The sequence below is a fragment of the Eretmochelys imbricata genome, chromosome 4, assembly GCF_965152235.1.
Source record: "Eretmochelys imbricata isolate rEreImb1 chromosome 4, rEreImb1.hap1, whole genome shotgun sequence".
In the NCBI taxonomy this organism is placed as follows: Eukaryota; Metazoa; Chordata; order Testudines; family Cheloniidae; genus Eretmochelys; species Eretmochelys imbricata.
The window spans coordinates 89931787-89946080 of NC_135575.1; the positions used below are offsets into that span (position 1 = coordinate 89931787).

Consider the following 14294-nt stretch of genomic DNA (forward strand, 5'->3'; position numbering starts at 1 on the left):
AAGGCATCCAAATTTCATGTTTGCTGATTTAATAAGGCTGGATTTATCGTGTATATGGATCAGGGCAAATATTTAATAAATATAGGCCTAATCCCACAAACTTATTCACACAAGTATCCTCCACTTATATGAGCAGTCCCAATAGGACCACTTGCATTAATAAGGACTAGAAGCAAGAGGACGGTTTCCAGGATCATGTCCTATTTTATTTTTTGTCTCATTATATGCTTACAATAAATTCCAGTAATATACTACTGCATTATTAAGATTTCAAATTGCACATAATGCTTTGTTTTTATAGATTCAACATATAAAAATTAAAAATGTCATTAGAAAAGTCATAAAATTCATGTAATCATTATACATATAGTTCCCTCTCACAGGGAATTCCTGAGAGAGGCTGGCTGAGCAGAAAAGTCTCTCTCCCAACCCCGCACTATGGAAGCGAGACAGCTTCTCCTTGGGCACTTGAAACCATGTGGCATCCACTCTCCCCCTGCCAAGTAGACTTGGCTCTCACTGTAGTTCTTTCCCCAGGCAGAGAATGAAGCTGGCAAAGCAGCTGCAGAAACAAGTAAAGTAAGGACTAATGGACATTAATAATAATTTCTTACAGCCTTGACTGGACTTTCTCTGCTCAGTACTGAATGACTGTTTGCTCAGCCTCTTTCCAATCCTTGTCACAGTCCGTTCATCACAGTTTCATTCCACACCTGTCCCTCTCATCCTCTCCTTACTCCTTTCTGTTAGGGGGCTTATTCCTTCACCTGCTTACTTCCCTAGTCCTTCTCACATGAACAGAGAGCAACAATACCCAAAGTCCAAAAGTGCAAACAATTCAATGTTTATTGGGGTGAATTTCCAGCAAGCATGATTCCAGTTTCCTTCCTTAGTGTCCCCTTCCCAGCTCTGACACCACAGAGCCTCACCTGTGTCCCTGTTCCCAATCCCCCCCTTAGCAAAACATGATTCCAATTTTCCCACCCCCATTTCCTGTTCCCATTCCCCCCCTTTACTTCCTGATTGACTGCAGACTATATAGTAAAACTTGAGTTCTGCTTAGCTATACCTTAACTAATCATTTTCCAGAAATTTAACTAACCAGACAGAGATTATACAGAAAAACAATAGGGAAATGGGGACTACACAGAAATGAAGAGTTCACATCCCAGCTATTGATAAGTGAGTTCTTGCCAGACAGGATGCTATCAAACTAAGTTTCCTTTTACATCTTCTAGGCACTTCCCTTTCTCTGGAGGTGATAGGCATTATCAGGACAGGATTGTATTCCTAACAGCCCAATAGCACCTTACTTCAATGTGACTAGTTTGGAATGTAAGGATGTGACTGTTCGCTTCCCAGCTTATGGCTGCCTCTGCTGCTTAGCCAAAGGCCTTAGCCTAAGAACAGGGCCCCAGACTGTCACAGTAAGAGAAGGCCCTTACACCAGTAGACAGTGATTTTGATTCTTTCTTTTATACCTCTATAACTAGCTAAGTGATAAGAATACACCTAAATTCTTAGAGTACAGGCCTTTACAGAAAGGCCTGAATATCTATATCCTAACACTTTCCCTTGTCTTGATTTTCCATTTAGCAAAGGCTTTCCTAACAATACTTGCCCCTATCTCCACCCCATGTGGAACTAATATGACTGTCTGGATGGACTATAATGCACAGCAGACATTGGGCTACTAGGACGCACCATGGCAGCTCAATAAGAGGAGAAACCGCAGTGCATCATGGGAGATGTATTCCAGGCAATAGCACATCCCATAGGGTAAAATGGTTGCATGAGGCACCTGATATACCACTGGGTACCGCAGTAGCTCAGATGGACACAAATTAATGATGAGCTGACCCCAAATGTTTTGATTTGGTTCAATGTATCAAAATGTCTTTATCTGGCCTGGCCCAAACCAAAGTGACATCTTTCCATTCTATTTTACTTATAAAAATTAGACCTTTTCAGTTTTTCAGAAAACACACTTTCAGTCAAAAATATCTTTTTTATAGACCATTCCTAACCAGCTCTAGTCTAGGGGCACAGAAGGACTGTACCACTGAAAGAACTGACCAAGCCACATGTACATGCAGGAAAGGCAAGATCTATACATGACACTAAACATTTTTCTTTAAATGTTCAGAAAGCAGGATGTGACTTCCTTAATGGTGCCGAACTATGTTTGTTTTCAGCCAGCCCAAATATTCTTTTATCTTATCTAAAAACACTTAAATGGTTATCATGGATAAAATAAAAATACAGTTCAATTTTTATTTTATTGCCCCATAATATCAAAAACCACTTTTCCTTTATTTACACTTTTAATTTACTTTTAAGCATATGGACAGTAGTGTAAAATATTTATTTTCGTAGTTACATGACCCATCTCCCTTACTACGGTATCTTAGCAATTCTCGGGGACCTGTAAATAGAAGCAACTGTAACAATCACTCTGTTTCTGTCTTCCTTCCTAACCTATAGGATAAATAGTTTAGAGTATGTATATGTTTAAGATTCTTCTGGATAGAGAACCGGATCAGACATGAATTCTGCATTTCGTTTTGAAACCAGTACATTCTGCTAGTCACTCTTAACTCTTGCAGGAGTCCCATCGACTAAATCTGGTTTCTGTGAAAATTCTATATCCCACATTCATGTCCTTCCCCTTGCTGGTCAATTGATCAGTTCCATCATTCCTCTGGAATGTAGTTGTCATGGTATGTCACGACGGAGGCAGGCCAGTCCCATTGAGATCTTTGGATATTGGGAAAGTGTCCTTGAAATGGACTCTGAATTCATGGAGTGGTGTATTTGTGGTAACCTAGATAGCTAAGCAGAGGTGCTGCAGAATTTTGCAGCAGCTAGTGCATTTTCAGGGCATGTGGTTTCATTCCACATGAAAATAAATGCAGAAATGGCCATCACCTGTGTAATGTAGACAGTGTAATGTAGCAGTGTTTCACCATGACAGATAGTATAATTCCTCAGTCCATAGGCTGGGACTCTTCTCCAGCCTGGGACCACTCTTCCCAGTTCAAATCTTTGTCCTCCAGACATTTCTTAAGGTGTTGAGTTGTGGGGGCAATGAGGCCAAGTAATGATGTCACTTCCCCTCTTTTGTAGTTTCTTCCAGCTTTCTGGAAAGATCTTTTACTATAACATGGGTGAAGCAGTCTCCATTATATAGGTGCTCTGTCTGAGAAGTGTCCATTGTATACCATTCCTGAGATAGTGGATTCTTGCCTTGATGGGTGTTGATGAACACCCTCCATTGTTGTACCTAAAAGGCTGGTTGTGGAGATTCCCAACTTCACAACATATTTCAATAATACACACAGCAAAACTTCATAACTTCACATACAGTGATAGCACATACCATCCAACAGGATATTAATGTTCAACAGATCAAGACTTTTAAAATGATACTTTACAAGGCATAGTTTGTACAAAACATATCATAATTATATGACAGTGGTGAACATGGGGGTATGGGGGTGGGGTTGGTTCAGAGTTCTGCTTTGAGGTACAGAGTGCCACCACTATGTTCTTGTGACCCTCCACAAATAAGGGTTCTTAAAGTGGAAAAGCAGTTGCCCAGATGTAATGTGTAACTGTCCCCTTAAATGAAATCAGCCCCAGCTCTCCTGTTCCAGTCTAGTTGAGCCCTAATTTGGTGTAATGAAAAGGGTGGAGCTGCCCCTCAGAGTGTTGAGAGAGAGCCCAAAGGCAAAGGGAGTCAAGAATCCTGAGAGGGAGAGTTCAGAAACCAGAGTCCAGAATGAGGGAGTTTGGAAGAGCAGAGCTGGGCTAAGAGCTTCAGTGAGGGGATGCCCATGAAGGAAAGAGTGAGATGAGAATTCCCTAGTGGGGCAGTGGAATCAGGTCAGGCTGGTGAAAGCAGGAAGAAAGGTCACCAGTGCTTACTTTGTAATGAAAGAGGTGCTGGGGATCGAGCAATTTTTTACTTTCATAACTGATGCAGCAAGCCTAGAGGTGCTGGGCTCAGCCCTGGGAAAAATTAAGCACTGGGGGTAACCTACAAACTTTCCCAGGCCAGAGAGGGCTGAAGGCTGACAGCAGCATAGGAAGAGGTATCTGCTGGCTCTTTGAGCCAGAGAGCTGAAGCCAGAGGGCCAGGGAGGGCTAAAGGTTGTGGAATGATGTGAGCTGCTGATGTCTCCAGACAAGAGCTGGAACCATACCTGGGAAAGAAACAGGGTGAAAAAGCATCCCAGTGGGGCTAGGATGAAGTATGGTGAGAGATACTGGAGCTGCACTTGAGAGATGGGGCATGGTGAGAGATGCCAAAGCTTCACTTGGAGTCTGTACCATTAGGACTTGAAAGACCAAATGAACTGTTTGTACTGTTCTGTGGAATTCTGAATTATGGTTGTGGGATGTTTGTAATAAATTAAGCTAATAAGGACTATTTATATTTGACAAATTTGCATGGAATTACTGGGGACAAAAGGGGAAACTGAGGCAGACACACAAGTTGTGTTGCAGCCTGTTGCAGGAGGACACCCAGAAAGGGGCCACAATCTCACATATGGATAATGTATGCAAGCAACTGGCCCCTAAAAACAGTGGAACTGTATAGTCACGAAAGAAAGGAAATCGAGGCAGGGCGCACTTGCAAGGCCACCTGAAGGTCAAGAGGGAGCACCTGGGAGGCACCTACCTGTTGGCAACAAAACAATCTTCTAGCATCATTGTGAGAGGAAGGACCTGAGCCATTTAAGGGCATTTCCATTCACTGCTGAAGCCTCCTAGAGGAGTGCTTTTTATGAGGAGATTTTGTCTCTCCTGAAGCCTGTTGAATATAAGCAGAGTTGGCCAAATATCAGAAGGCTATTCAACAAATACTAATTTGCATTTGAAGTAGGGCTGTCAAGCGACTAAAAAATTAATCATAATTAATTGTGATTAATCACAGTTTTAATGGCACTGTTAATCAATATTAGAATACCATTTATTGAAATATTTTTGAGGTTTTGTATCATTTCAAATATAGGGTCTGGCCTTAGGGCTCTGGGATTCAGACTCACTCGGGGCTCCAGCCCTGTTCAGGACTCCAACTGCCAGGAAGCTGCAGGCTGGGGCTGCTCCAGCCTTTCTGCTGCTTCCAGAGCTGTGCACTGAGGCTTCACCCCCCTGCTGCTGATGCCTCCCACCCCACCCACAGCTATGCGATTAACATGTTAATTTTGCTTTCAGTTAATCACAGATGTTAACTACAATTAATTGACAGCCTACTTTTAAGTATTTACACACCTTACAGATTTACTTTCCATGAGTGTTTGAGCAATTGAACTTCATTGGCATGAATGTTTGGTAAGGGTGTCCCTTGTCCTAGCCCTGTGATGACCCTCTACATAGGGGTGAAGTCACCCAGGAAGTATATTTCAAAATTACTGGCACAAGTAGTCACAAAAGTTGATTTTTTTTTAAAAAAAATCTGTAGACATGAATATTCATGTTGTAAGTGCTTGCACATCCATCCAATCAGGAAGCAGAAATAAAACTAGGTGAAATTTCGTCTCCACTAATCATAGAATTGTAGGGTAAAAGGCACTGCAAGGGTCAGCTAGTCTAACCCACTGCCAAGATGCAGGATTTGTTGTGTCTAAACCATCCAAGACAGATGGCTATCCAGCCACCTTTTGAAAGCCTCCAGTGAAGGATCTTCCACAACCTCCCTAGGCAATCTGTTCCATTCTCCTACTGTTCTTACCATTAGGAGGTTTTTCCTGAGATTTAATCTAAATCTGCTATGCTGTAGTTTGAACACATTGCCTCTTGTCTTGCCCTCTGTGACAAGAGAGAACCGGTTTTTCTCCATATTTTTATGGCAGCCTTTCAAGTATTTGAAGACCGCTATCATGTTCCCGCTTAAACCCCTCTTTTCCAAACTACACATACCCAGTTCCTTCAGCCTTTGCTTGTATGGCTTGCATTCCATCTCTTTGATCATCTTTGTTGCTCACCTCTGCATCCTTTCTATACAGTGGTGACCACAACTGGACACAGTACTCCAGCTGAGGCCTAACCCTAACCCTCTACTCGTGAGTAGAACAGTACAATCACCTACTGTGCCTTGCATGCTATGCCTCTATTAATGCAACATAAAATTGCATTTGCTTTTTTTGCAACAGCATCACACTGTTGACCCACCACAACTCTCAAAACCTTCTTAACAGTGCTGCTGCCAAGCCAGTTATCCCCCATTCTGTATTTGTGCATTTGATTTTTACTCTCTAAATGTAGCACGTTACACTTGTGTTTTTTGAATTTCATTTTGTTGTCTACAGCCCAGTTCTCCAGTTTCTAATACACAAATCTCAAGCAGCAAATAGTGAATAATCAGCACCTGCCAAAAATGTTTGCAATCAAACAATATAGTTAAAATGAATTGAAGATTTTCACATAATTATAAAAAATCACCCTGCTTTTTGATTTTCCATAAGCAAAGATGCTAAGTTTGCTAAACAAATTGTTCATCATTATTTAATATTTATTTTATTTATATATTGTTCTTATTTGTTCATGGCATTACAGTAGTGTCCACAAGCCTATTCAGGTATTAGAGTCTCTTTGTATACCTCCCAGCATATAGTTAAATATAGCTCCTGTCCAGAAATATATATATATATATATATATATATATATATATATATAATATACTGTTATGAAGAGGAAGATGAAACAAATAAATATGGGAGGATAATAGAAATAGAACAGTTACATGAGGATTTATTCAGCTCTAGTTTTCAGGATCTTTGCCTTTTATTAAATGTCATAAATCTGCTAAGTGACCTTTATTAAGAAGTGATATGTTAGCTCCATTATGTTCTGAAGGGAGTCCATATTAATGAGAGAGAAGAATTATTAAACTTAGGATAATAGACCAGAATTAATTTGAAGAATTGTTCATGTTTTTATTAGTTACTAATACAGAAAAATCAGTATGTTAAATGTTTAAAGTAACAGACAGACATAGGTGAACCTCTGATTTTTTTTCCTAATTAAAAAAAAATCACACATTGTTTTGGGTTCACCCAAAACAACAATTTGTTTTTTTCTCATTGATCAAAAAAAAAAAAAGAGAAAATATTTTTACCCTTTTTGTGGGTTTTTTTGGTTAAACATAGCAAGATTTTTAAATGAAACGTATTGAAATAAAAAGTCAAAACATTTCAAATTGAAAATGTTGAAACAAAATGTTTCCAGTTTCTTGGGATTTGTTTTTTCACTTTTATTTGGTTGAAACTATTGGCTGAAATCTATCTGAATCTGTGAACCTTTTTTTTTTAGCTAAATAAACTATTTCTCCCCCTACACCCCCCACAAAAAAGAAAAATTGACCAGCTCTACTAATGGAATATCATGGACTCGACTGAAGCATCTTGTGAAGTGAGCTGGCTTAGTCATTTAGCTCAGGATGGCCCACCTGGGCCTCACAGTGTACAAAGTAAACAAAAGGATCTTTCATTGATTCAAACTAAAAGGCACAGTCAGTGGGACATGCTTCCTCCCCTCCCCATAATTATTTCCTATTCAAAGTGGAAGCATAAATACATCCACTCCAGGGTTTCAAACTCTATTGCAACTTGTTGGAGAAAATGCAAGAATTTTTTTTATTCCTTCAGCCTGAATGTATAAATTCTTGAGTTAATCCATGGTCTTAGGTCTTATTTATTATTCCTTCCATGTATTCTATAACAACCCTTTCTTTGATTTTACTCTTTGTAGCCATCATGCTGATTGAACACCAGTTTTGTTTTCTTGGAAATAAATGTGTTCTGCTGAAAAGGGCTCTAGTTGTTAAAGTGCAAGAATTACAACAAGGCAGTTGTTCAATTAAAAAAGTCCTCATTAAATGATTTTAAAAAAATCTAGTACATGCTGGAAAGAAATTTACGACCAAGGATTCCAGAATGGAATATTTAAATAGTTTTGTATACTTTCATGAATTTTAATTGTCACTTGCTTTCTCTGTCAGCTGGAGCAGAAATTATCCACCTGATATAATTTAAACATCCATGTGATTTTTAGTGTTAGACTTAAGGGTATGTCTACACTATGAAATTAGGTTGATTTTATAGAAGTAGATTTTTAGAAATCAATTTTATACAGTCGATTGCGTATGTCCCCACTAAGTGCATTAAGATGGTGGAGTGCGTCCTCACTACTGTGGCTAGCATCAACTTACAGAGTGGTACACTGTGGGTAGCTATCCCACTGTTCCCGTAGTCTCCACTTCCCACTGGAATTCTGGGTTAAGCTCCCAGTGCCTGATGGGGCAAAAACATTGTCATGGGTGGTTTTGGGTACATGTTGTCAATCGCCTCTCCCTCTGTGAAAACAATGGCAGACAATTGTTTCGCACCTTTTTTTCTGGATTACCCATGCAGACGCCATACCACAGCAAGCATGGAGCCCGCTCAGCTCACCGTCACTGCTGCTGTTGTGGGCAAGTCTACTATGGGGGCTGCTCTGATCCAAGTAGCCAATGAAATCATTGATGTTCTGTTATCAAGGGTAGTGACTCTGGGAAATGTGCGGGCCTTTTTAGATTTTAGGTGCATCATATTCCTGTCCTATGTCGCTAGTGAAGAAGTCTTGCATCCGTACATTTTAATCCGATCAGTGCTGTAACACACTATAGACTTCTGAGGTTGACGCATATAACCGCTCCAGGGCTCTTGCTCTTTTGCCTTGGACGAGGTACCTTGCCCTACCAGGACCCCCAAGCATTCAACACAGAAGTACCTTCAGCAGCTGGCATTGCTACCCAGCAGCAGCTCCTTGCCTTCGCAGCAGACGGTGCGGTAGGACTAGTACCTGTCCTTGTCGCACATGTAGAAGAGCTCGAGGAATCGATCCCTGAATGTCTTGCAAAGGCCCCCCTCAAACAGCAGGTGGAATGTGGCTGGTTTTTTTCTCCCGCACGATAAACAACTGTCTTCTAGGCTCCTGTTGTTGTGTGTGACTTTGGAAACCATTTGCTCTCTTCTCTGGTCCTTCTCCACCTGTTCCTTGCTATTGTTGCAGAAGTTAGTCTTTAGCCACTTGGCCAGGGGTTCTGGGAACATCTTCCCTGCCTGGCTCCTAGCAACCTCCAGAGCATAGTATATGGCTCGTTGATAGGAGACCAGCTTATTAAACGTGGAGTGGTTAAAATGCTGCCTAAAAGCCATCAGACCCACCAGCTTGTCTGCTGAAACCTCGGAGAACTTCCTGTCCCCAAACCATTGTACCCAGCACATTCTGGAGATTGTCTGACATTTGGATGTGACTCTGTAGGAGGAGACGATTGCAGGCAACCAGGGAAAGCCCTTGATTTTCCCCCACATGAGCTCCCCAATTCCAAAATCTTTCCCATCCTGGTATTCCACCACTTCCACTGCAACTCTGTTCCCCAGCGACGAGCTCAGGAGATCCGTTCTAGTCCTCTGGGTGCTGCTGGCAGATGTGATACTGCTGCTCTGGGAGGACTCCTTGGAATCCTCCTCAGTGAGGTTGATCAGGGGTGCCTGGACAGACATGGCCATCCTCCTCATAGAGCACTGAATAGGAGCCAGAGACTCCAGGTCATTCTCTTCTTTAAGATTCGTCTCATGGAGATTCAGTCCTGCCTGGAATATCATGCGAGCTGGAGGCTTCTTCCTGAGGCTGCTCTCCCAGCCGGCAGCACCGCACGGTCACACCTACCCCAGCCTACCCCTTGCTCCCATGGCTCATGAAGCCTGAACAGTAGTAAGGAGCAGTTCAACTGTATGCTGAGCAACTGCAGAATGGTGGTAGAATGTGCCTTTGGACGTTTAAAAGCTCACTGACGCTGTTGGTCGGACCTCAGCCCAACCAACATTCCCATTGTTATTGCTGCTTGCTGTGTGCTCCATAATATCTGTGAGAGTAAGGGGGAGATGTTTATGGCAGGGTGGGAGGTTGAGGCAAATTGCCTGGCATCCGATTTTGAACAGCCAGACACCATGGCAATTAGAAGAGCACAGCAAGGCGTGTTGCGCATCAGAGAGGCTTTGAAAACCAGTTTCATGACTAGCCAGGCTTCAGTGTGACAGCTGTGTGTGTCTCCTTGATGCAAACCTCCCCCTTTGTTGATTTGAATTCCCTATAACCCAACCACCCTCCCCCTTCGAAATAAAGTAACTATTGTTTTTAAATTATGCGTTCTTTCTTTATTAATTAAAAAAAATGAGATAATGGACAAGGTAGCTCAGGTGGGGTGGGGAAGGAGGGAAGGAAAAGGCCACATTACTTATTTTAGCCACACTAAACATCAAACTGTTTGAATGACAGCCTTCTGTTGCTTGAGCCATCCTCTGGAGTGGCTGAGTGCTTGGAGCCTTTGCCCCGCCCCCCCACGTTCTTGGGCATCTCGGTGAGGAGGCTATGGAACATGGGGAGGAGGGTAGGCGGTAAAACAGTGGATGCAGTGGGGGTCTGTGCTCTTGTTGGCTTTCCTGCAGCTCCAACAGACGCTTCATCATGTCCGTTTGCTCCCCCATTAGCCTCAGCATCATGTCCTGCCTCCTCTCTTCGTGCTTACTTAATTCTTTCCTGGACTCTGCCACTGAATGCCTCCATGCATGAAGCTGTGCCTTATCAGTGCGGGAGGACTGGATGAGCTCAGAAAACATGTCTTGTGAGTGCGTTTTTTTTTTCGCCTTCTAATCTGTGATAGCCTCAGGGACGGAGATGATGGGGGAGCGTTTATGCTCTACGATTCTGGGGGGACTGCATGGTCACCTGGGCTGCTAAGTGCTGCTGAGTTCGCTGACCAAACAGGAAATGGAATTCAAAAGTTCCCAGGGCTTTTCCTGTGTATCTGGCTAGTGCATCGGAGTTCAAAGTGCTGTCCAGGGTGGTCACAATGGAGCACTCTGGGTTAGCTCCCGGAGTCCAATACCGTCGATTTGAGTCTGCACTATCCCAAAGTTGACCCAGCAAGGTCGATTTTAGCACTACTCCCCTCGTCGGGGAGGAGTACAGAAGTCGATTTTAAGAGCCGTTTAGGTCGACGGAACGGGGTTGGTTGTGTGGATGCAGTCATTTGTAAATCGAACTAATGTGACTAAATTTGACCTAACCCCGTAGTGTAGACCAGGGCTTACTATGAACATTAGCAAAAAGAAAAGGAGTCCTTGTGGCACCTTAGAGACTAACCAATTTATTTGAACATTTATATGAACATTAGCACTCTGCTAAACACTCTGACATGGAAAAGTGCAGGGTTGATCTTGTCTTAAGCCACTGGAGAACTGTGGCACATTGATTTTTAATACATATTTTTAACAATGAAACACTTAAATATTGGGGAAATGCCTGACAGTTTCATGCTATAGAAATTCCTTTGATTATATTTTATTTTTAGCTCCATGCACAATTTGTTAGTTGGTCCTCACTTGTGAGCTCATCTAATGTGCATTGGCACTTGCAGCTGTGGTAAATTCATACACAAATCTGGGTACATGATTGCACACACATTATTGCAATTTAAAAATCTGGTCCTTCGCTATCAGTTATCACTTTCAGTTGTGCGTTCAGATATTCACCAGTCTACTGTATTAGTGGAAATTGCTCGAGGGCCTTTTACAAAGTGAGAACTGCACAGCAGTGCTGAATAGGAAATACAGAATTAAGAATCTCTCAAGGCCTAAGGACTTTGTCCTCAGCAGTAGCTTAAATTGTATAATGGAGCGGGAGGATTTATCTGTGTAATAAAAATGAAACCAGTGTTTATTTTTCTTGTTAATATTTATTGCAGTGTTGGTATTGTTTTGGTATTACATATTCATTTAAATATTAATGTAAGCATCTGCTCAGCTCCATGTTAGAAATGTTATGTGAGGCAACAAGGAGATGAGGTACTTTCCTTCTGTTGTTGCAGTGTCCCCACGTTCCCTCAGGGAGATGGGGGAAACAAAGGAACGGACCTTTAAGAAAGTAGAGAGTGACAGGAATTTGTCAAAATGGTATGAATGGCATAAAGTAACTTTGATGTTAAAACAAAAATGCAAACTCAGAATTAATAAAGATGAGAATTTTATTAAGGAGGAAAATACAAAATCTTCTGTCCCAAAAAACTGTTGGGGTGGAAGTGCAGCATTCAGGAGCTTGTCTTTCTAAAATAGCTAAAGTTCTAAAGTTTTATTTCATGTCAGGCCACCTCTGCTTCTGGCTCCTGATTGGGAGCAAGACAAAGAACATGCTGTACGAAGGCTGTCCATGCATACTGAAGTTTCAGATCTGAACTAGGAGTCATGTGAGCCTGTTAAATAATGGATTCAGTAGCTAAGGATTTTGAAAAGGAGAAAAAAAAACATTTTTCTAAGGAGTCAGAGAAAATTCAGGGAGGGAATTTAAAACTGTCAAAAAATGAAAACAACTTGGAGAAGTTAATACATTTGCTACTTCTCATGGGCTATTCTTTTTTTTTTTTTATTCCCTTCCCCAAGAGGATGCAGGAAAGGTGGGTTTGATGGCTGTTAGGTAGCTAATGTAAGAAGCAGACAAGACTTAATGCAGTTAAGTACGGTTGGCTCTACCAAAGGGGATATACATGAAAAATAAAGAGTTAGCTCCCCAAATCAAAATAGCTACTACTGCTGATATGACAGTAGTTCACGTTGATAACCTAACCAAGTAATGATAAGACACTAATTGTATTCTATACCCATAAATTAAAAAAGCTTTGTTTCTCTTTGCAATTATATTTCACAGAGATGACACCGGTGACATGCCTTTTTTTAATGTCAGTAACATGAAAAGGGGTAAAATAAACCCATTCAGATTTTCATCCAAATGACATTCAGAGGCCCCAAACTTTACTCAGAGAGGAATTAAATATTCCTTCCTTGCACCACAAAATCTTCAATTTACTATTTCAAATAGATTTGAAAGCATAGAAGAATGAGGATTATGAGGTGAAAGAAGGAAAGGAGTACAGTATAATGAAGATGTATTTTCCAGCTTCACGTTACCCTGGTCTGTTTGGTTCCCACTGAAATCTGTAACAAACTCTGACTGACTTCAGTAACAGATCTGAGGAATAAGGGCTCTAACTATTATATTATCAAAGAGATATAGTGAACAAGATTACATAAATACTCTACATGTACAATTTAAGACTATATAAATCTTAAATCTGAAGGCACAATAGATCTGTTCATATTAATATACAACAAGATCATAGAATCATAGTAAGGGAAGGGAACTCAAGAGGTTATCTAGTCCAGTCCCCTGCACTCATGGCAGGACTACATTATCTAGAATATCCCTGACAGGTGTTTGTATAACCTGCTCTTAAAAATCTCCAGTGATGGAGATTCCACAACTTCCCTAGGCAATTTATTCCAGTGCTTACGTACCCTGACAGTTAGGAAGCTTTTCCTCATGTCCATCCTAAACCTCCCTTGCTGCAATTTAACCCCATTGCTTCTTGCCCTATCCTCAGAGGTTAAGAAGAACAATTTTTCTCCCTCCTCCTTGTAACAACCTTTTATGTACTTGAAAATGGTTATCACATCCCCACTCTCTTCTCTTTTCCAGACTAAACAAACCCAATTTTTTCAATCTTCACTCACAGGTCATGTTTTCTAAATCTTTAATAGTTTTTGTTGCTCTTCTTTTTTCTGTTGCAGTTTTTTCCAATTTGTCCATATCTTTCCTGAAATGTGGTGCCCAGAACTGGACACAATACTCCAGCTGAGGCCTAATCAACGCAGAGTAGAGAGGAAGAATTACTTCTCGTGTCTTACTTACAACACTCCTGCTAATACATCCCAGAATGATGTTTGCTTTTTTTGCAACAGTGTCACACCGTTGACGCATATTTAGCTTATGGTCCACTGTGACCCCCCAGATCCCTTTCTGCAGTACTCCTTCCTAGACAGTCATTTCCATTTTGTATGTGTGCAACTGATTGTTCCTTTCTAAATGGAGAACTTTGCATTTGTCCTTATTGCATTTCATCCTATTTACTTCATACCATTTCTCCAGTTTGCTCAGTTCATTTTGAATTTTAATCCTATCCTTCAAAGCACTTGAAACCCCTCCCAGCTTGGTATCGTCCACAAACTGCTCAGCCAAGGCTGCCCCCACAGCAGAGCTTGGGCTGAAGGCAGAGCTAGGGAGAGAACTGGGATGGGGGAGGAGCTGGGGCTAGAGGCGGAGCTGGGGGTGGAGGAGGGGTCTGAGTGAAGCTACGGCTGGGGTCAGAGCAGAGATGGGAGTGGAGCAGGGGCGTGATGGAATTGCGGCTGGGA

The 14294-nt window shown here is 41.6% G+C and overlaps 1 pseudogene; it reads right to left on the bottom strand.

The window, feature by feature from the left end:
- Positions 1 to 8574: 8574 nt before the first annotated feature.
- LOC144264403 (DNA (cytosine-5)-methyltransferase 3B pseudogene) lies at positions 8575 to 9704 on the bottom strand (annotated as a pseudogene).
- Between the last annotated feature and the right edge of the window lie 4590 nt (positions 9705 to 14294).